Below are 22,980 nucleotides of genomic sequence, written 5' to 3' on the forward strand. Positions count from 1 at the left end.
TCTGTCTTAAAATCTTATAATTTCTATACAACATGGTGAAAGTTGTGAAAATTAATATTAAGTTCCTTCTATATAAACTAACAGAAGAAAAAATAGTGTGGAACTTAAAGATTAACAGGGGTGCTAATTTCTGAATCAATATGACAAATCATGATAGCAGAGCCAGCTCCTTTCTCAAAAAAAAAAAAAAAAATTCAGCAAACTAATATCACCATTAGATGCAATAAAGGATGCCCTAGATTTGTCTGGCTGGTTTACTGAGATCTCTTCTTGTTTGCCAGGAGACACGCAAGTTCACCACAGGGTGAAACACCATCAACTTTAAGAGAAAAAACTGAAATATGAAACAGATATTACTAATGGAGACCTAAGAAGATGTTCAAACCAATAGTACTTTAAATAATGTTTGAAAGTTAAAGAGCACAATAACAGCACATGGCATAGAAGAAAAGTGGAAGACAATCCTAAGAACATTCATTAAGTGTCTATAGGCCCCTGAAAAGGCATAGACACTCTGCCTGGAGAAGTGAGCGCAGTATAAAAACTCAAAAATTCAGGGTAGTTCCACTGATCTTTTAATCTCTTCACCCCTCTATAAAAACAAAACTAAACCAGAAAATAGAATACTGATCTTTGACCTGCTGTGCTTCCCTCCGGGCTGCGCTGCCAGCATTTGCTGACCAGCAGCCCAAAATCCAGACCTGGGAGAGGAGCCCAGGTGAGGGGGGAGGTCACCCACCTCTAGGAGCCCCCAAAGCGGGAAGCCCACTGGTCTGCACCGGTGTCGCTTCAGCCCAGAAAAGCATCCTCCCCTCAGCTCACAGAAATATCTCTCAGCAGCTGACAAATTTGTGCTAGCAGACCAAAATAACTCTGCAGAGGAAGTTTACAAGCACTTGCTGGTCTGTATAAATAAAAGTTGCTCTTTCCAAATTTACCCAGGGTATGCACCTTTCACATACCCTTGGGCCCACCCATAACTGCAGTTCTCCAAAACACCGCAGTGTAAAGATTAAATTTAACTGTGTTAGAAAAATGCCTGGAGTTGGCATAAGAAGAGAGTGGTGATTTCATGCACAAGGCATGGGAAAAGGTCTGGGAAGGGCAAGATCTGGTGCAGCAGCAGACAGTTTTCGTGACCTTGTGCGAAGCGTTTGCATCTCAAGTCCTCGCCTTTGTAAAACAGTTCTGTCAGGTTTGCCTGTCTCTCTGTCTTGCTGTTCAGATTGCAGCTTCCTCAGACCAATTTATTGCACGCTGTATGTAAAAAGACTCAATCTGCAGTTAATATACATTATCTGATGGAACTAGACATTTATTGTAGTGAGTCAAAATGAGACTGTGATTTTCTTCTGTGTAAGCAGGATTGCAAGAGTAGCTCCTGATTTGGGCCTACTTATTTAATTCCTGTGAACCAGACTCATTTTAACCCATCTGTGTCATGAACATTCCTGTTTGTATGAACTTTATTTGAAGGAACCTAAATCATCATTTCACTTTTTCAAGAATATAACCTAATTTGAGGTCTTACACAGCTTACACTGGCCATGGAAACAAAACATCAGGAAATTAGTATTTTGGATGATGGAAAAACTCTCAGAGAGAATTTAATATGATAGGGGAATGAGAAAAGCAGAAAAACTATCAAACATATCACACTGGAGATGCAATTCAGGTATCATATTGAGGGAAGTGAGAGCAAAAAGAGAGATATTAGAAATGTTACACTTTGAAAGCCTCATAGGCTGAAACAAAAAGCACTTGGCTTTCATTTGGAGTTAAAATTCACACAGCGTCTAAAGCAAACACAGGCAGAAGTTGCCTTCATTCCCACCCACCTAAGTATTTTGTACCACAGAACAATTCCTGAGCAACTCTGCAGGGGCGAAGCAGGGAGGCAGGGCTGGAAAGGGGAACGCACAGGAGCAGCCAGGTCTGACCTTTCATTCATTCTGCCTGAGAACCCCAGTAGTTCTTTCCTCTCTTATTACCACCACACATTTCTGATGCTGCCACGAGGAGCAGCATTGTTGTTCTCTGCAGTTAGTCAGTTATTTATGGAACACAACTTTTTTCCTGATTTACAGCATTTTCTCACGGAGTACCTGGCTGGCAAACTGCTCATTCTTGCTCATATTTTATTTTTTACAGTCTCTTTCACTAAACATAAACAGAAAAACTCTATAACTTTTTATACCGATTTACAGATTGAATCCCAAGAAAAGTAAAAGACAAGGAGTGACAACTTGGTGTTACTGAACTCAGGAGCAAACGTTCTTTTTCTTGAAGTTCATACAACTTAGGTCAGAAGAGATCAGCTACTATACAGGCACATGTGGCTCACAGGACATTTAGTGTAGCTCATGAAAGCAGAGTGAAAATGACTCTACATAAGTATCTCCAAGTGTTAACCCAGCCCCGTCTTGTATCCTCCAGGCCCTTTCCATCCTCCCGAAGCAAGCACAGTAAATGTGGGTTTAGTAGTAATAGCATCTCTGCAAAACACAAAAGGTCTGAGTGTGAGAAGAGGTTTTACCCTTTGCACCAAGGTTTTTTTGTTAGATGGGGTGGTATTTCAGCACAGGCCTGGCTGTAGAGCTCTTGCAGCCATCGGTAAACACTTTCCAGAGTAGTTCCATTCATTTCTGTAGGGCAATTTATAAAAGAAATTACTATGCATACAAGGTAATAAGGTAGCATTAATGACAACTGCTCCCTGCAGATAAATAGTGCCTGAAGGCTAAGAAAACTGGTGGAAGCATTGCTCACTTGAATAAAGAACGAAGTTTGTATTTAAAGTGTGAACATTTTATTTCTTCATTCAAGTAGTATTTAATCCAACCATGACAATAAAACATTTTTATTCTATTTTTCCGCCACTCCAGAGCCATGGTTTGCAAAACGAAAAATGACTTATTGCTTTAGCAGTCATCTCCATTTCCCTTGTGATGTCTGGTTAGCATCCATGGATCACTGGTGAGTGAAACTTATAAGAGGTGTAAGTGAATTATCCTTCATTAGTTATCAGTTTCTAGGAAAGCAGTGTCTTTACCTGTTGCTTTTTTTTAAACAGTCAACAAAATTTTCATGGAGTCTTGGAGAATGAGTAAGCACTAGCTAAGCATGTTCTATGTTACAATACAATAAGCCATTCATATCACTGCTTCAAATCCAGATTTTAAAAAGAATCGTAACTTTGCGTGCCACAGAATCAATGAGAAAATGGTGTTTAGTCATTAAAAAATCATTTGGTATTCATTGTAACAGCGTTAATCATAATGTGTTCATTTGGCATTCATGTGGCTGTCACATGTAAGAGTTCAATTATAATGCACACTAGCTAATGAGCATATAAAGTGTTACTGAATCAACATTACTCTGCAACATTTTCTTATTTGCATTATTCATATGCTTCAGGTTTAAAAATCTATCACCAACAAGCTGTTAAAAAGCAGCAATGCATTATAAAAGACACATTTTGGAGGCCTTGCTTTAGAAATCTGTTCAACTCCCTGTCTAAGCAGGCGCGTTATGTAGCCTCTGTCACTGTAGTATCTGAGCACCTGGAGAGCTGCCCATGGTTTTCACACATGCCTAAAACCATACTGTTAAAATGTGGTCCTATTATTTTCAACATGGACAGCACGGCATAACATATGAGTCCAGATGGATTAAGGCAATTAACTTCCCATCATTTCAGTGGGAACATCTAAACACTTTTGAGGAGCTGAGCGCTGGTCTTCAGAGGACAGAGTGCCTCCTTGTGATCAACACACTGGGCATCACAGAGTCTTAATGAGACTGTTGCAAAGGTAAAGCATCCACAACGGGTAAGGACCCTGTCAAGATGTGAAGTATACTGCTAACTTCCACTTTTAGAAAAAAGTTTAGCAAATTCTTGGACCCCAAGGAATAAATGAGAGGAAAAGACCAAGAAAGGAATAAGAAATCCCTCTGCAAAACTGTTGTCTTGGGGAACTCATGTCTTCCCACCCAGCTCAAGCTGGGGTTGTATCGCACCCCCTCCCATCACTACAGGCAAGAAACAGACCTCCCCCCAAAAAAAGAAAAAAATAATTGTTCTTCTGAAATCACAGACTAAACAGGGAATCAAGATCATTTAAAAAGACTGAAGAAACTTGGCAGGGAAAGATCGTCAATTTACCCGAGGCTGATTTTCACATGATGGAACATGGACCTGCATATGCTCATGCTCGGGAACAGCATTTGTGTCCATGCAGTGATGGGAGCTCAAGTACCTGACTCAAACTTTAAGTGAGGTAGAGACTTTAATTTATAAATACAAATGATTTCAAGATCTTTTTCTAGTTTGGGAGAAGCCTAGGCTGCACAGAAATCACTGTACTTTTGGAGATCTGCAAATACAAACCAGATAACGAATAGAAAAGCATCTTTGAAAGAAAAACAAAAATAAAGTGTACTATCATTAAAAATAACACCGTTTTCTAGGCACCTGCTACTTTCCACCCACTTTCTGTGTACTGCTTTATAGAAAATCTCCAACTCATAATTTTTTACTTTTTTTTGGATACATTGAATTACCCTCATTCTTTTTACTTGTATCCTATATAACTTTTTCCTCCAGTGTTCTTGTGTCGCTTTTAATTCTTGTATTTTGAAAAGAAGAAAACCGGATTCACACTCATCTTTGCTTGGGTGAGAAGGGGAGCGCCCTTAATTTACAGAATAAATTATGTTTCAGGTAACTTTCCAACTCTGTTGTTCACAGTGAGCTTTAAATTTGGACCCACTGAAAGTCCCATTTCAGAATCAATGTAGAAATTCTGAAAAGTCAGCAAATTCTCATCAATATCAGGTATTTCAAAGCATGTTGTGCATTTTATTAAATACTTTCAATACATCCACCCTTTCCACTAAACTCCGCAGCAAGTTCTGCTAACTTCAGAACAAGATTTTGCTCCAGGTGTTTAGAAAGCCTAAAACAATGATCTGGAATTAAGTCTACATAAGCAACTACTCTAAGTAATTTCATGGTTTTCTTGTTGTCTGAGCTGAAAACTGTTAAAACAATGTAAAATTAATAAAAGCTTTTTATGACTACATATGCCATTTTGTAACTGGCTTAAATGTGGTAACAAGATGGATGCAAGAAATGTGACTTAATTTACATCAGAGTTGTTTTTTCTCCATCACAATTACCATGCTCCCAACTGTGTTTGCTTAAGCACTGAAACTTATTTGGGCCTAGTAACTAACTAAATGACAGTAATTCTTGTTTGTTAGACTTTAGAAGAAGCCTAATATGAAGGGGAAATCTTTATCAGACAGAATTATCGAAGCGTTGCCTTCTTCGAGGTAACACAAATATTTGCATGTGATTGAAGAGAATGAAAACAGAGAAGAGAATGCAAACATAGATTAAAAAATGAGACTGTAAATAAGATACAGTAGTAAGAGAGATAAAGAAAGTTAGAGGGCTAAGACATCTTGTTATCAAAATGAGAGTCCCACATCAAGGGAGAGTCAAAACTGCATCTATGATATCTCTTTTCAATCTCTAGTATATAAAGCACATGTATTGCAATTTTAAAATAAGGATTGAATATAAAAAATGCCAATATAAGAGACTGATTTGGGTGTATTTTAAAGTAATTTGAGGCTAGCTTTTTTATCACTCAACCTGCCCTGCAAAATTATCAGTATACAAAACCTAGGAGATCTCTGAATTCCTGCTGTCTGGCAGGGTGATAAGACTAGAGAGAGCTGGAGCTGTCGAAGCAGAAGTACTGTTGTTTGGGGTTTTTTTTCTTGAGGACCCCAAAGCTGTTTCCATACAGCAGCTGAAATATTGATCACAAATTAGATATACTAGATGAATATCACCCGTAACGTGCAAATATGTGGTGGGCTTTAAATGAAAGAATCCTTACTGTGTCTACTAAATCTCTTCCCTTTTTCTAAATATATTGCTTTCTTGGAAAACATTTCCCCTCTCACATCAGTGATTCTGTTGCCAGGTTCTATCTGCTAATCATCCATAATTCAATTTGGGGGAAAATGCTCAGCTTCTTAAATCCTCTGCTCAGCTGACATGCATTTGATTTTGTTTTTTTCTGAAAATTAGAAGTGTGTCTTAAGGTACTGAACAAGAATGCAAATACAGCTGTTAGCATTTTACAATGTTTCCCTCTGATCACATAACTGCAAGAGCATCCATATAACCAAAAGCTGCTCCCAAGTCAGCAGTCACACCTGTGATCTGTGTGACTATTCTATTACTTTCAGATTGCTATTTGCTCTAAATGCGGCTCTGTTTTATTATGATGTTATCAATTACCGCTTTTTGTTCTTTCAGTGCTTGTAGTATAGGATAAATGATTCATTAGGTAAGTGTTAAATACAGGAAGGTAAAGCTGGGTCATAATATCGTATTCTGCTGTTTCATTATAGAAAAGCATATGCAGCACGTGACATTAGCTTCAGCACAGCAGGGGCTTAAGCTTTATTGACAAGCCTGAAAACATTAGCTCATAAATTCTTTGCACAGAATTCCCTAGTAATCAAGGAGTTTGAGCATCTTATGTATTTTTTTAAAATGAAATATGCATATTACCAATTGAAAATAATGAATGTTATGATTGGGAGAAATGTATCACTTATATGTACTTCAAGCCTTCAGCCAAACCCTTTCATTAAAGAAGATTCATTTCAAGGCTATATAAAAGAAGTCGGAGTCTCTTTTAGGTAGAATTCTCCATTTCATGCTTTCTGATAGCAATAAAAACTGCATTGCCATTTGCTTGAATATAAAACATGCTTAAACAGAACATAAATGCACAGCAAAGTCCACTTGAGATGACAGCAATTCTATTTAAGGAGATACAACAGAAGCAGAGCTTTAAAGTATTATGTCCACCATTTGCTTATACGATTTTACAGAGTCCAAGTTTGCAAAAAGTCAAAGGCATAGCATCTGGCTCAGCTCTCATCTGACTCCCCAGTGGATCCAAGGCAAGGTGACACACCAATGCTCTTAGAATAGCCCTGGCTAACCTCCCTTGGGTCTCCTGAAATCCCATAGTACATGCAATAGCAGACCTTTTTAAGAACAAATGCCTTTTCTGTGTCTGCCCATTGCTGACGTCACTACAAGGTCCTCCGGCATAAAGCCAGTCAGAGCCTGAGCATGGACAGCTACACCCAGGACCTGTCCACCCACCTTGCAGATGACTGTAGTCTGAGACCTTCGCTAAGTGGCAGCAGAAACTCAGCTTTTCTTCTTTTCCATATTTCTGAGCTCTACCAAAACTGGTGATTGATCTTGGGTCTGTGTTCAGTTAGGTTGGATTATAGGAGATAATTTCATCTGCCAAGTATCGACCTGTGCAATATAGGCATGTACATTGAAACTGGTTGGCTGGATGCCCTTTACAGTCAATGGAAATAAGTAAGCTTAATTCATCTTACAATACATTAGGACACCTGAATCACTGCTGCCAAATCACCAGCAGCTCAGAGGACAGTGAGGCAAAGGACAGATTTAATTTTCTAATAAGCTTTGCTATTTACCTGTTCTTTACATAAATTGCTATGACTTTTTCTTTGTAACATTGTTCTTTGTTCACTAATACATAATCCCCCTATGGCTTCATTCTCTGCCCATTATATGAATCTTTCAATAACAATGAGATTCTTTGGATGATATTAGTAAAGAATGAACACTGCCAATGTCCACTCTCATTTTCATGAAATGATATATGCCTTTTTATAGAACCTATTCTTCATACATCCTTTGTGTAATGGTGAGCAACAGGTTTCTTAATTTCTCATGCAATACAGCTTTCATTTATATTTTATTCATTTAAATTTTCCTCGTCTATAGGGAACATGCTACATCCATATAATACATTTCAAGGGTCTATTGTTTCTGCATAGAAAATCAGGATAAAGGACTGGAAGCAATAGTTATAATCAGGGTAAATGGTGAGAACAGACAGTTACACTTTAAGGACTTACTGTAGGCATTTAGACAGTTCTTTGAGAGTCTGTTTGCCTCCATATACTGGGCTCACTCATATGAGAGAGCTGGGTTCATCTGTCAGCTAAGTACATTTGATTCCCTGTAAAACTGGGATAATTGTACTGCCTTCCTTCTTTAGGTGAGGACAATACTGTTTTACACAAAATGTACTCTAGCATCTTGAAGTCTAAAACTCCAACCCTCTGGTTCCAAGGAAAGAGTGAAATTGCACTTCAAAAGGCAATTATATTGCAAATCCCAAAACATTTGAAAGGTCTGTGAAGAAGGTAAAAACACAAGTCAAATTCTGCTGTGCTGTCTTTGTCCTGAGGAAAACAGATCTAATTCGCCAAGATTAAATGATGTAGAATAAATCTCTAATGATGAAATCATCCAAGATTGCCAGGAAGAACCTCCAAGCAGGTGCTGCTGAGCATGAACTCACTACAAAAACAGGTGAGACAAAAACTCTGTCAGGCTGCAACTCTAAGGGACATAATGCCTGAAACCATTTTATTCAACCCATTATTCACGGCTCTCTAGTATGAAATGAACTTATCAGGACTGGGTACGGCCAGTACCATGCAGTGGCAGAAATCTTGCATTCAGCTAAAACAGCCTTTCGGATCTTTTCTGCATGTCTGTGTTTTGTGGCACAGTCTTCAAGTTCTTCTGTACTGAAAACACCTGCTTCTGCTTGCTTTGTCTACTGGAGTAACATGTGATGACTCATATAATTCCGAATAATATCATAGATGTCAGTGGTTCAAATCTGAGCAAATATTAATATTTAAAATGCAATCTAAGAAATACCAATTTTAATTAGTAAATTTGACATATTAAAAATCAATACTTAAGTAGTGAAAGATTCTGCTGTTTAGGCTGCACTCCACATGGATGATCTTTTCTAAATTAAGAGATGCAAATTTAATCAATAGATTTAAAACTTTACATCACTTGAGGCACTTGAATTGCTTCTAATCAGCCTAGTAAAGTGAAAGCATCATTTAATTGTTGTTTCTTCCCCCTCCCTGAAAGACAAAACCACCTTCAGGCTAGATCTTGCTCAGAATAAGCTATATTATCTGCAACTTTTGCTCTTTGTTATTCTTAGCAATTAAAGGTGTATTTAAAATGTCAAGGAAACAAACAGTTTAAAATCCCAGAGATCATTTCATTATTTAAGAAACTTTAGCAGAATCAACTTCTTAACTTGGATTTTAAAAAATAAATATGGTGAAATGTAATTTTCACCTTGTAATACTTTTAACGAAACAGAAGTATTTTGTTGCTGATGTGAAATCAGCCTTTATGTAGTTTACTGCACTTACTTTACAGAATTATTTAAAAAATTGTTCATTTTGTGAAACAGGCTGTATGAAATTCTCATGGTTTTGTAACCAATACTGTGAACCACAAACTATTGAAAATTTAAATTCCCTCTTTTTTTCTCCATTTTTAATTTTACAATCTACATATTGACAACGCTGTCACAGCCATCTGTCAAAATAACTCCAAAATGCCTCAAAATACAGTTCATACTAAATTTTAGCCTTGAAATACATTTTAGTTTTTCAGAATGTTCATCAACAACTCATTTAATTTTCTTCCGCAAAAAAAGGCCAAGAAAGGCTGAAAACCTAGTTTTACCTTTTTACATGAAAAGTCACACTGACATTGACACATCTGGAATTAGTAGGAATTTTTCGATTGTATTTTCTAGGATTATATCTGTATGGTAATTATAACATACAGAATTGAAAGTATCTTGAAAGCATTTCAGATCAATATATCCTGAAGATTTTAAGGTTAAATCTTTTCTTAGCATGCATGAAGCCTATGTTTTCTTTAAAATGGACAGGTGCAAATTATAATGGAGAGGAATATGACTTTTTTTTTTTTTTAAGCTATCCGTGGAAAAACTACATGTGAAAGCACCACACTTTCAAATGGAGCAGAGTAGCTTCTTTATAAAATCTGGTCTGCTACTACCCAGTGATTTGACATTGCAACTACATAAAGAAATTGATCGACAACATCCTTAAATTGTTAATCATCCAGTTTTTCCCATAAGTCACAAGAATCACATAAATTATTATAAGCTGCAGTTACTAGTAGCGTGACTTCAGTAAAAAGTGTGCTTCTGAATCATAGGCAACAGGATATTTAGACATTTGCATGATCTGAACTGGGTCAGCAATCTTTTCTTTCCACAAATTTCAAGGACAAAATCGTATGACTTAAAAAAAACCACCTGGGCACAACAGCCCAACCACTCTTGTATTCTATGATACACATGAGTCACCCCAGCAGGAGTTTCCGGGGCAAAATATTTTTGGACACAGGAGGGAAGCAGAGATGATATTTCATCTCTGAACTGTATGCGGACTGTGCACTGCAGCTGCATGGCTTCAGCATTGTGAGCACTGTGGCTTCCTACAAGATCTGAGCTAAAAACAGCCACAGATTTCTGACACTGAAGTCTTTAAGAATCAAACCCCATTAGTTACTTTGCAGTGTTGTCAGCATATTCAGTAACATATTCAGTATTACCAGCATCTCAGTGTAAAATAAACTGTGAGCATAAACTCACAGGTCAGTGTGAAGGCAATGTCCTTTCTGTTAGGACGCTGGATGTTACGACATTCCTAACTGGAAACCCAGTTAGGATTTGGACTGAAAAAATTGAGTTCTTTCCTATTTGCCTATTCAATACAACATGATAAGGACAGTTAGCATTTAAGGAATCAAACACTATATTTTTCATTAAATGTTCTATCCAGTTGAGTGCCTACAAGTCCCACTAGGCTACAGAAATCTTGGCTGAACAACTCATAGGTGTACTGGAATCTGGCAAATTTATTCTCTCAAACCCAGAACGCTTGGCTGTCAGATATGGGGGTGAGGGGTGGGGGGAATAGGAAGGAAATCCACATGTTTCAGCTTTACCGTGCAAGAAACTGCATCCCCAAACCCTCATTTGATGAATGTTGCTAGCATTACCAGAGATCTAGCAAGCAGATTTTGAAGGAAAGGCTGGGGCTGCAACTAAAAAGTGTGGAGCAGCTAATTTCATATGCAACAGTCAGAGACCTTTTCTTCTGCTGCTACCAAATGGGAACTACCTTTTAACATCCTTTGACAAGGGTGACAAAACCCCACCCAAGTGCTGGTGGGAAACCCACCCCTTTCTCTTCTCCTCTACTCACAGACATCAGTGCTTGCACATGCAGGTCTTGTCACCCATGTTCAGAGAGAGACCCGGGAGAAAATCCAAAGAAAACTGAAAAGGAAAAGACAGAAAGGTCTGAACTTCCAATCTGGTTCAGCTTGACTTTCTGTCAAGATACTGTTCTTCACCGATGACTGTCAACTGTTTTTGGAAACCCTAAGTCACAGCCCAGCTCTTGCAAGTAGGGTATGACTTGCAACACCTTTAGGTTTTTCCATACTGTCCAGAATACTGAAGAGATTACTTTTAACATAATGGCTTTTAATTGTTTTTAAGGTCTGAAATGGCCGTTGGCTTGCATGTGTTTTCTTTCATTATCAGTATCACTAGAGTGCTTCCCCGTGAAGCTCTTTTTTGCCTGTTTCATAGGTATTCTGTATGAACTAGGAAAATTCCAAACTGTCATGTAATTCAAAAGGATCGTAATTTTTTTCCAGAAAGTTAATGTATTACTGTATGAAAAAAAAATAAATCCATACTGCTTTTGTTTTCTTATAACTTCCAACTTGTATGTAATAGTTAAAATTAGGTAGCATCCAATATCTTATTTGTTAATAAAAATACCATTCAATACTATCTCTAAAGTCTTAACCGCTGTGTTCAGGGATATATTGTTCAGCACAGGCAACCTATGTGCTTTTCACTGCTTTTGTAGTGACTAAAATATCAATTATTTGTTTATTTGACTGGATAATGTATGAGCAATCAGTTATCCTCTGACCTCAGATCCCCTGAGCATGTTCCATCTGTCAGACATTTCTGTAACTACACATGTTCTTTCTCTACATTGGTCTAATGCACTAGACTTGCATACATCCCTTACAACCAAAAAGCTGCAATAAAAACCAGAAAGGTGTCACATCCAAAAAACTCACTTCTGTTTCCCTTGTTCCTCTCTAAAACCCCAAGGAGTCATTGTTTTGACTCTCTGAGCTTCATAATATTAAATGTATTTGTGAGACCTTCAGATGTTCTTTCTTCAGTGCCAGTGAAACTTGAACTCTGTTCACTAAGGCAAAAACATCTTTACAATGAGGCAGGACCACAAGTTCTCTCTTGTGACTCTCTGTGGCAGACACATCACAAACATGAGCCCTAAGGGTTGTTTATTTTCCTCTCCTTAATTCTTTGAGTAGGTAACTTTAATGAAATACAGAGTAATTGGACCTCTTTAAAAGGGTAAATGGGGATCTTCCTGGAAATGTTTTCCTTGTGTATTTACACAGGATCATCTAAAGCATAAATATAGTCCCCGGATAGTTGGCTTACATTGTAATGAATTTAATACAGTCGTTCAGATTCACGGTTGACATAAATGTTTTGCAAATATAGTGTCATTAAAGTCAATGACATTAAGTCAGTTTATACCAGTTAAGGGTATGACAGTTTAGACTGAAGATTTTGTTTGCTGGCATAATCATCCTGGCTTTTACAACTCCATGGGGTGAGGGAGCTTTTAATATGATAGTGGGCCCTCCCATAAGATGGATGTCTTCTCAGATACAGAAGAAATGTATGGGAGAAAGGAGAGGAACTCATTACAAAGTCCAGTTATAGTAACAGCAGTGTTGAAAACCTCTGCTTTATAATAACTCATAGGTGGATGCCTCCATTTTCTAGGTACATGGTTGGCTGACTTGGACTGCCTCAGCTGTTAGAGATGCACAGTGGTAGTCTCGATACGTTTTGCATTTCTATTTTGCCACAACTCATAGCCATTAAAATAATTGTGCATCTCAGTCAAGCACATAGACTTTTTAAAAAGTTCTCTCCCACATGTTGCAAAGCAATAACACAGCACCCTGGTAAGAAATCACAATCATAGCTACCTGAGTGTGGGCTATAAAGGAAGGAAATTCGGCTCTCATATACAAGTATGGCTTTGACTCACCCATACCCAAGAAAAACCTCTAGGAATTATGTCTTTTTTTTTTTTTTTTTTTTTTTTTTTCAGTTCATTGTTTTCTTCCAGATCACTTGCCTTTCATTTTTGTGATTCGTTGGTGAGGATGAAGCATCCAAGGTGTGGGCCTGAAAGTAGACATGACATTTTCCCTTTGCTGGCCAGGTGAAAACAGAAGTTTACTGCTCATTTGTGCAATAAATCCTTCCAGTTTGGAAAGCATTTCTCTGTAAGCAGAGAGCATTAACAGGCAAGTAAAATAGCCCTTTTCCAATTATTCTAAACAGTTTAAAGTCATCTTTATTATTATTTGTTTTCACTACTGAACTCCTTCCTCTAATCACCATCTATGCAGAACGTATGCCCTAATAGCAAGGGCCTGACATCCAACAGACACTTCTTAAATATATAGTTTATACAGTATACAGCCTCTTTTTTTTCTGATTTATTTCCTCACGATGCTCACTTTCTAGTCTGGTCGTTGTGGCCTATACCTATTACATAGATTCCGGATGACTTTTCAGAGTAGAAAATAGCAAAAGTAACCTGACAGATTTCTTCCCACCTTATTTTTGATATAAAAATATTGAAATAATACAACTGAAAAATAAAAGTTGGCTGCCTATTAAAACTTGTACCCCATTACCAAAAGAAACCCTTATGTTATTCATGAAAGGATTTCCTGATACCAGAATTAGAAAATTAGAAAAGAATGTTTTGGGAAGTTAAGGTTGCTTTGTTTTCTCATTTATTACAAAAGAAAAAGGTCTAGAAACTATTGATATGTGGTTGTAAACCTATTTGCTCAAGTTGTGCTGGGAGAGGTGGCGGCACAGATTTGGTGAGAATGACAGCAGTAAGGATTCATCCTTCAGAATGACTTGTGTATCTTTTCTGAATTTTACAGGAGCCTAATAAGACTTCATAGAGACATTTACATTTTCCTGTTGGGAGAACAGGAAATACTTTTAGTGTTGAACACAAAGGGAAGGAAAGCAAAAACCTACTTGCATCACTGATTAAAAGAGAGAATCCTCTAAGATTCATTCATTTTCCTTAGAAGATGCACATTAGAAATGATTTTTTAAAAGTGTTACAAATAGACTTTGAAAGTATTGGGGTTTTGACTTTAAGAAAATAATCACACATAACACCCTTATCTAACACAAGGAAGAGATGCAAACCAAATCAGAGGGAGGACTGTAATGAGTGAAAAACACCAGAAAAGGACTTCTGATGTTATATTGTAAGAAATAATGGATCTTCTTGCAGACAAAATATTTCACTTAATACACACACTTTTTAAGTTTACCAGTGAGAAAGTTGTGTAATGCTACAAGGCACATGCACCGGTTTCAGTATGCATTTTTCAACATGCCATTTAAAGCACAGATTGGTACATACCTCCTCAGTTTTTACTCATTGCTCCAGGATGCTACTACATTTCCCTTGATATATTTGGGTAATAAAACAGTTGGTGGTAATTATCTTAATGATTTCAGCATGAAGATTAGTAACCCTTGTAATTTTTATCCTTGCTAGTACAAATTAGTTTACAAGGGCTCAAAGTACCTGTTAAGCTGCCAAAGCAATGTACACATTTTCAATATCAAATTAACCTCTGACTTCAGAACAGGAATACTTTTGTATAAAAAGTGAAGCCTCTTTACTTTTTGAGTAGGAGGCATTAGTAATTGAAATACTACTTGGGAACAGATTGTGGATTTAATGTCCTTGTTCCAGAAGAGCAGAAGGAATCAGGAAAGAATTCTGCCCTTCAAAATGAAATTCAGATACAAATTACCTGGGGAATAAAAAAATCAGTTTCCTTTGTTTTTAAAGAATGTTCATACTTTGGCATTATCATGATTACTATAGTATTAAATTATGTGTATTTTACATATACTACATATATAACACGATAATATTATGCATATTATATGTAATAATTTATTAGAGTCAGTGAAGACCCTTAATTTAGCATAGTTCAAAGGCACACACTTAACCTGAAATGCTTGTTGCAGCCCCTCTTTATTCTGTGAATCAGTTAAATAAATTCTGCTGCAGTGCGAGGTTAAGTAACCCTGTAAACCAAACACACAAACACGTTCTGCAGTGACACCACAAGTCACTTATGTAGTCCTAATCTGTTTATAAAAAATTCCATTAAGGAATTAGCCTCACATGTATGAGCATTGAAATACAATATATACACATTTGCACAGATGAAGACTGCAAAACATTCAAACACTGTTTTAAAAAGACTTGTAGATACATACCTTTCCATTAGTTCATTTTTCTATTTCAGCTGTGTGCTTTCCAACTACATAGCCATTAATTAGTCCAGGTCTCTTATCTAGAAACTCTTTTAAACACAAAAAGACAGTTCCAATCTATGATTACTTGACTGTTTATGGGTAAGGATCATGCAAAGTGGCAACAAAGTAGATATCCTGGTGGGAGTCTGTAATACAGACTACCCAACTGGGATGAAGAGGCAGATGGAACATTCTGCAAGCAGCTGGGAGAAGTTTCATCACGAATAGCCCGTTGTTCTCTGTGGGGACTTCAATTTACCAGGTGTCTGCTGGAAATACAGCACAGTGGAGAGGGAACAGTCTGGGAGGTGCCTGGAGTGTGTGGAAGATACTGGCACAGCTGGTCAGGGAGCCAGCGCGGGGAGATGCCCCACTGGGCCGAATGGTTACAGACAGGGAAGGGCTGGGGGGCGATGTGGTGAGCACAGGATGACTTGGGCACAGCCACCATGAGACGCTAGAACTTTCTGTTCTCAGAGAAGTGAGGAGGGGGGTCAGCAGAACCGCTGCCTTGGGCTGCCGGAGGGGCTGGGGTCGGCCTGTTTAGGAGACCGGCCGGCGGCGTCCCTTGGGAGCCAGTCCCGAGGGGCCGAGGGCTCCCGGCAGGCTGCACCTTCTTCAGGAAGGAAACGTGGAAGGTGCGGGAGCAGCCCGTCCCCGTGTGCCCACAGACCAGCCGGCGGGGGAGACCGGCCTGGCTGAGCAGAGAGCTGGGCTGGGGCTGGGGGAGGGAAGGAGAGGTCACCGCCTCTGGAGGAAGGGCAGGCAGCTCGGGAGGGCTGTGAGGCTGTCGCGGGGCTGTGCAGGGGTTAGAGAGGCGAAAGCCCAGCTGGAGCTCAGGCTGGGCACTGCTGTAAAAGATAACGAAACCTGGTTTTACAAGCACATGAGAAACAAGAGGAGGGCCAGGGAGAATCTGCGCCCTGTATTGGGTGCGGCAGGGAACCTTGACACAAAGGGTGAGGGAAAGGCTGAGGTACTTGATGCCTCCTTTGCCTCCAGCTTCAACAGCAAGACCAGCTCCCTCAGGGCACTCAGCCCCCCGAGCTGGAAGAGAGGGACGAGGAGCAGAACAAAGTCCCCACAGCCCAGGAGGACACGGCCAGTGACCTGCTGCTCCGCTTAGACACGCACAAGTCTGTGGGGCCGGCTGGGATCCACCCGAGGGCACTGAGGGAGCTGGCGCAGGAGCTCGCTGAGCCGCTCTCCATCATTTCCCAACAGTCCCGTCAAACCAGGGAGGCCCCAGCAGGCTGGAGGTCAGCCAGTGCGATGCCCGTCTGCAGGGAGGGCGGGAAGGAGGATCCGGGGAGCTGCAGGCCTGTCAGCCTGACCTCGGTGCCGGGGAAGGTTACGGAGCAGATCATCCTGAGCACCATCACGCGGCACGTGCAGGACAACCGGGGATCAGGCCCAGCTAGCAGTTATGAGAGGCTGGTCCTGCTTCACTAGCCTGGTCTCCTACTATGACAAGACCTCCCGCCTAGTGGTTGAGGGAAAGGCTGTGGATGTTGTCTACCTGGGCCTTAGTAAAGTCTTTGACACCATCTCCCACAGCATTGTCCTGGAGAAACTGGCTGCTCATGGCTTGGACTGGTGCACTCTACGCTGGGTTAAAAGGTGGCTGGACCCACCCAAAGAGTGTTGGTGAATGGAGTTACATCCAGCTGGTGGCCGGTCACACATGGCGTTCCCCAGGGCTCAGTGTTGGGGCCAGTCCAGTTTAATGTCTTTACTGATGATCTGGATGAGGGCACTGAGTGCACGCTCAGTAAGTTTGCAGGTGACCCCCAGCTGGGGGAGTGTTGATCTGCTGGAGGGCAGGAAGGCTCTGCAGAGGGGTCTAGACAGGCTGGACCCATGGGGTGATGCCAACCATATGAGGTTCAACAAGGAGAAGCAACGGGCCCTGCACTTGGGTCACAGCAACCCCAGGCAACACTACAGGCTTGGGGAAGAGCAGCTGGAAAGCTGCCTGGTGGGAAAGGACCTGGGGTGCTGGCTGACGGCCACCTGAACATGAGCCAGCAGTGTGCCCAGGTGGCCAAGGAGGCCAACAGCATCCTGACCTGTATCTGAAACAGCACGGCCAGCAGGACAAGGGCAGTGATCATCCCCCTGTACTCGGCACTGGTGAGGTTGCACCTCAAATACCGTGTTCAGTTTTGGGCCCCTCACTTCAGGAGGTACGTTGAGGTGCTGGAGAGTGTCCAGGGACAGGCAACGAGGCTGGTAAAGGGTCTGGAGAACAAGTCTTGTGAGGAGCGGCTGAGGGAACTGGAGGTGTTTAGTCTGGAGAGGAGGTGGCTTGGGTGGGACCTTATTGCTCTCTACAACTGCCTGAAAGGGTGTTGTAGACAGGTGGGGGTAGGTCTCTCCTCCCAGGCAACAAGCAACAGGACAAGAGAAAAGAGCATCATGTTGTGCCAGGGGAGGTTTAGATTGGATATTAGGGCAAATTTCTGCAACAAAAGGGTGGTGAAGTATTGGAACAGGCTCCCAGGGAGGTGGTGAAGTCGCCATCCCTGGAAGTGTTCTAAAACCGTGTAGATGTGGTGTTTAGGGACATCGTTCAATGGTGGACTTGGCAGTCCCGGGTTAACAGTTGGACTTGATAATCATAAAGGTCTTTTTCAACTTAAATGTTTGTATGATTTTCCAGCAAAAATCAAGAATCAGCATGTAGACTGTCTAACATAGTCTCTAATTAGAAAGAAAAGTTCATGTTAATGTTTAGATTTTCATACAGATTTAAAACTGAAAGCAGTTTTCTCTGTCCTACAAGTCTGCTTAGCTTGTCCTTCTTTCCAAGAGACAGTTGATTTGTCAGTAACCAAAGAACAGTCTGAAAGACATTATTTAATTCTTTTTAAAATTAATTTTCCTTATAATCTCTCAAAGATGAGATTATCAATGCATAAATAATTTTTTTTCATTGTTTTTATTGTTCTCAGTTCTATCAACATTCATTGACTATTAAAGGTCACATTTTTTTCTATAAAATACTTCTCAGCAACTTTGCCTTTTTTCTTTTTCATTTTCTGCTTTACATAGGTTTTACTAGTTCTCATTTGTCTATAATGTATCTTTTATTCACTATTCATGATATAAAAACAAAATGGGAGTAACTTTTTTATTTCTTTCTATATTCTCAGTTTCTCTGCACAGTTTTTGACAACCATCTGCTTAGATTAGACTTCACCTCCTTCTCCCATTCATCCCTGTCATAATAAAATATTGACAGAAACAATTTCTTCCAGGAAAATAGAAAGTTAATAGATAAGTGAAAGCTCTACTTGGTTTTTCATTAAAATCCTGATGTACTCTCACAGCCTGTGTTGTATTTATTTATATCATCTGAAGTTGTAAAAAATTAAAAGGTAGAGCTCCAGCCCAAACACTGGATTTCACAATGGGATTCAGACAATATCTAATATTCACAAATTACTGTAGAGCTTTTGCAAATAGAAAGTAGCATGTCATTTGAAAATCTCTAGTGTAATAAATGTAGTGTAACAGGAGGCTCTTTAGCAGCAATTAAAAGGGACAAACGACAGCACTGCCCACACCCAAGTTTACATAAATGAGAAAAAAGTGGTAAGGCAGCCAGCACTTACATAACTTGAGTATTTCTAAAATAGTGATATTTTTTCCTGTTAAGGCTGCAGGCAGATGAGCAGGCCAGTGACTATCCCTGGCCTGAGGTTTAATGAACAGCACAGACATGGAAAACTGCAGGATGTGACGTGAGAAATCACTCCACAGGAGAGAAGCAGAACAGCTATAGGGACAGCACCGTGAGGGATGAGGGATTTTGCAGGTGGTTAAGGAGGAGGTACAGCAGGAATGACCACACTTCACAGGCACTCAGAGGGGAACGCTGGGGTTTCCTGGGGAGTCAAGTTTTGCAAAGCCAATGGCACTGGGTCAGCAATACCAAACATTGCCGAGATTACCTAGGTACCTATCAGAACACCAAACTCAGGCACAGATGTAGCAAGCTAGGACCAGTGGGGAAAAGAGAGATCATGGCATGTAAATCCTGTAGCAGGTGCAGTGCATGGTCCCTGACTGCCACAGCCAAAGTTGGGCAATACCCCAGCCCGTCGTCCCCCACAGACCACAGCAGCCACAGCTGCCCCATGGCAAGGACAACTGGTGTGTGTGTGTGTGTGTGTGCCCTTTCCCTAGCCCTGAGATCCCCCGCCAGCACCTGTCCCAGTCTGGACAGCATCAGCAACTACCCCCCGCCGATAACATTTTTCCTTCTCCCTCAACACTCAAGGAAGTAACACATAGCTGGAGAGACCTTGTTCTGTAGATGCCTGCCTCCGCACAGCCAGTTAGAAATTCCAAGGGATCTGATTTGGCTGTTTGCTTTGCTGGGTGGATTTGGCAGCTGCGTGCCATGATCCAACTTTTGATGTTCTAATGATTTTGGCTGGAAAGGTCCTCAACATTTTGTAGTCGATATGTCAGCCCTTAGTTGATATTCCTTACTCAAGGATCACGCATCTTCCCATAGCTATAACACAACTGGCAACTTGCACTCTATTGACTATCATTATGGCCATGACCCCAGGACCCTCTCTGACTGGTGTATTTCCAAGATATCCTCTCACACGTTGCAAGCATGTCCTACATTCTTTATCTTCAACTTTGCAATCTTGCATTTGGCCATTTTAAAAAATGAGTATTTTTTTCCAAAGAAACACCTTAGAAAGAAAATTAGACTATATATATGAGCTATCTTTGTAATTATTTACTGTTCAATGAACTTAACTGTCATTTGTAAATTTTCTCAGTAATAAGTCCATATATTTTCATCGAGATTTTTTGCTGATGTGTCTAATAGCACTGGAACAAGCTGGTAACTATTCTCATTAGAAACATCCACAGCAGATGATGATACCTACTACTTTAGCAGTGTGACTGAGCACCTTAGTCTTTTAAGGTTGTTTCTATTAACCCTGTGTCCAGCTTCTAAGAGGTGCTGAATCTAAGAGAAAAAACTCAGATGTAAGAATCTATCTAATAATTAGGATATTTAAATGGCTAATAGAAAACCTAGGAGACTTTGCTAATTATTTTTATACTTGAAAGCTGATGTTAATAAGAGGAACTTAGTGGGAAAAAAATTAAATTGATTAGCAAGAATCAGATGGGATGATGCTAACGGCATTAACTTGTAAGGAACATAGCTTCATACCAGTTTCAGAAAATCAGAGACAGAATTAAATTGGCTTCTCTTGTAGCCCTTGCTCCTAAGAAAGAGGAGAAGAGGTGGCAAAGACATAAAGGAAGAATCAAGAAAGGCAGACAAATTCACTGTAGCTATTTTACAATATTTTATAAGAAAGCTGGATCAACTTTCAATTTCCCCTGTGTCCTTTGCCCTTCTTGTTTAAGAAGGTATCACTGAATACCAAGCCTAAAGCACTGAGATGGCCTAATTTGTAATTTATGGCTATTGGTGGCATAAAATAAATAGATACTTCAGTTTTACTGGACATTCCGGGGTAGAAATGTAACTAAATATGGGTGCTACTAATTGATTAATTAAAATCTTAATTTCTGGAGTTATGTGTAGTGCTGATGAGTATGATTTTTAATTGGATGCTAGTTACTTTAAAACCCTTTCAGTTATGCTGCACCAATAAGTTCACAATATAAATAGATGTTAAGGCCAAACATTATTATTAGATCACATCCTCAAATATGAACACACAGGAAAACTGTCCTACTGTTATTCTAGGAAAATAAAACTCCAGTATAGTGTTTATAGAAACACCAAGGTTTTAAAATTTTCCCATGCAATGTAAGTGATGCATCTTCAAGGGAAGCACAGTAACAATTCTTGGTCTGTTCCAAAGATTAACTCACAAGCTCTGAAACAGCAGTGTTCAAGAGCATAGATAAAAGCATATAATAAAATGCTTAATCACTGTTTTGAGTGCAAACCTGAAGGCAACTTTTATTGTGGAAATCCTCTTGTCTTTCCATTAAATTTTCCCTCATCTGAGCAGACGAGGGAAGGGAGGAGGAATGATTATTACTGATTTAATTAAGCTACCAAGATTACTCGTCCAGTCCACTGGGAAATGACAACTTTGAGACTGTGAATTGGATGTAATCATCTCACCTCATTACTATTTTTGTCACGAAAATAAATTAATTTTGTATATTTTCTGTTCTCATTACTATACTTGTCATAAGAGGGAACTATCAAAATTCTAATATTACCTGATGTACTTTGGTAATTACGGTACTATGCTCCACAACTTTGACATTTTCAACCCTGTGCTTGATTTGCTGGTTATTCCACTCCTCCCTGTCAGGTTAATAAAGGCTGTAAATATGGAATCAGCTACATAATTTTCTACAAAATGCAATTGTCCCACTTTATCCCTTTCCAGTTTTCAATTATAGTTGGGGGTGGGAAGGGGAGAAAGAAAATTAAGCTGAACTGCACTGATTTTAGTGCACTTTAAGGTATAAGAATTTTTGTTGTGCACTGAAGTAATTTATATAATAAATGTGATATAATATCTCGATATCAAGTTTACATTAAAATCCAAAGATTAAGCTCTTTTTCTGGAAGTAAGCAGGTTCTGCTAATGAAATCTAACCACAACTGCATGGGTTACAATCAAACAAATGTTTTCATGTGTTTACACATAGAAACATTGTTTCAGTAGATTAGACAGAACATCTTGGATAGCAAAATTTCCATCAAAAAACAAAACAGAAAATCAGAAGCCTCAAAACAGAAAGTTATATACTGCTCTTACATTACGCTCCAGTCTCCTGTTCCTGGACAAAATAAGTAAAAAGTGGGAACACCAATTTTTTAAAAAGCACTCCAAACGTCTTGGAGTACAACCCAAACCAGAGAACTGCAGCAATTTAGGTACACTTAGAAGAAAAACCTTGTCTCTATGGACAAGAGAAACCCACCTTCCTTACTCCTAGACCGACATGTCTGCTGCCTCTGCGTTGCCACTGTGGTGTGGCTGGTACGTCTGCTCTCTGGCCAGCTGCCTGTATGCTTCCTCTTCTTCCTCGTCCTTGTAGATGGAAGCCAGTTGCTGCCAGTGCAAGGGCGACAACAGGACCAGTCATGCCTGTGTCCTGCAGAGTCATAGCAAACTGCCAGTGCTCACATGTATGCGGCAGGAGCACAGGAACCACTGACATGCACTTGGTATCACTTTCCCTAAACGTCTTCTTCCTTTCTGAAGGATTTTGTTCCATGGGTCCCACAATTCACCTTCTTCTTTGTGGACCTGTGGGAGAGAAAAGGACATGAGACAGACTGGTTTAGCTGTCAGCAGTGTTCCAATAACATGCTAATATATACCACTCATATTCAGATGAGGCAATCATTAAACATTCTTGAAATCAGAAGACCACTTAGCTGCATATGAAGGAAAGAACAACTAACACAGAACTGAGAAAGGACCAAAATGATGCTAAGAAGAAGAAATTATTCAAAAAGATAGCCACGTTTTCCTCCAGCAATGGC

General features: G+C 39.7%; 1 long non-coding RNA gene across 1 annotated transcript in view; it reads right to left on the reverse strand.

Annotated features, from left to right (window-relative positions):
- Positions 1–182: 182 nt before the first annotated feature.
- LOC308068377 overlaps positions 183–22,980 on the reverse strand; it is an 81,693-nt gene continuing 58,895 nt past the window's right edge. Inside the window, exon 3 of the long non-coding RNA XR_013929945.1 lies at positions 183–22,741. This is a non-coding gene — a long non-coding RNA (uncharacterized lncRNA). The remainder of the gene's footprint in view (positions 22,742–22,980) is intronic.

The sequence above is a fragment of the Falco punctatus genome, assembly GCF_963210335.1.
Source record: "Falco punctatus genome assembly, chromosome: 1".
Taxonomy (NCBI): Eukaryota; Metazoa; Chordata; class Aves; order Falconiformes; family Falconidae; genus Falco; species Falco punctatus.